Consider the following 1429-nt stretch of genomic DNA (forward strand, 5'->3'; position numbering starts at 1 on the left):
TTTCTTGGTTGGTAAACCCAACTGGCGATTTACAACAAACAATCTATAGTCAAACATAAGTCCTGCGGGCTTGCTTTTAACCATACCTGGTTCAGTCTATATGGAGGGAATCATTTTTTCTCAATCAAGACCATGTCAGAGATTTTTGTGCTTGGCTTTTGCTTCTGTTTTTACGTAAGCGTAAACACTTGGCACGCTTATAGGATTATCCAGATAAATGAAAGATTACAGAAGCCCATGACATTTAAAATAACTTGGAAAGACGGGTTGGTGATAACCCCATGGGAACGGCCTATTGGTCCCACCCACGGCCCATCTGACCCTTCTTCGTCTTCGGGTTCTCCAGTTAAGGATGCCATGGATCTAGCGCAAGATGTTTCCCACAGCCCCCTTGATCAATTTGCCATTAAGTCATTTCTTGATATGAGGGTAGGTACTTGTATATCTCATTCACAAATCCCGCTTTCTTTATGCTGCTAACTCTCGGTTTGGTCTTCCTGCTGTTTCATTTGGTTACTAAAAAGGGCGGAGGAAAGTCAGTACCCAATGCTTGGCAATCCTTGGTAGAGCTTATTTATGATTTCGTGCCGAACCTGGCAAACGAACAAATAGGTGGTCTTTCCGGAAATGTGAAACAAAAGTTTTTCCCTTGCATCTCGGTCACTTTTACTTTTTCGTTATTTTGTAATCTCCAGGGTATGATACCTTATAGCTTCACAGTTACAAGTCATTTTCTCATTACTTTGGGTCTCTCATTTTTCATTTTTATTGGCATTACTCTAGTGGGATTTCAAAGAAATGGGCTTCATTTTTTAAGCTTCTCATTACCCATAGGAGTCCCACTGCCGTTAGCACCTCTTTTAGTACTCCTTGAGCTAATCCCTCATAGTTTTCACGCATTAAGCTCAGGAATACGTTTATTTCCTAATATGATGGCCAGTTATAGTTCAGTAAAGATTTTAAGTGGGTCCGCTTGGACTATGCTATGTATGAATGATCTTTTCTATTTCATAGGAGATCTTGGTCCTTTAAGATTGATTAAATAGTACCTGATCATTTTAATTTATCAAAGACTTCTCTATACACAATATTAATCGTACAATTCTGAGAGATCCCCTCATGATTTTGAATTAAAACCTTTATATTTTGCTTGCTCTTAACTCTTGAAAGTACCACATATGTAAGAACCAGAATTTTCGAAAAAAAATCTTATTATGAGCTAATTTTAATTTATTTATTCATTAAAGACTTTATTTTTAGAAATTAGTTTATTAAAAGTAACTAAACCAAGTTTTGATAATTAAACTAAAAATTTTATTTAATTTTATGATTTTTTAATATTTTTCTATATTTAAATTACACATCTTAATAGTTTTAAAAGAATAAGAATTTTATATGAATTGATTTAAATAATTGAGATTTTGAAATT

General features: G+C 34.6%; 1 pseudogene; it reads left to right on the forward strand.

Annotated features, from left to right (window-relative positions):
• The first annotated feature begins 237 nt into the window (after positions 1-237).
• On the forward strand, positions 238-1046 carry LOC127744966 (ATP synthase subunit a-like; annotated as a pseudogene).
• The last annotated feature ends 383 nt before the right edge of the window (positions 1047-1429 follow it).

This window comes from Arachis duranensis, chromosome 2 (genome assembly GCF_000817695.3).
Source record: "Arachis duranensis cultivar V14167 chromosome 2, aradu.V14167.gnm2.J7QH, whole genome shotgun sequence".
Classification (NCBI taxonomy): Eukaryota; Viridiplantae; Streptophyta; class Magnoliopsida; order Fabales; family Fabaceae; genus Arachis; species Arachis duranensis.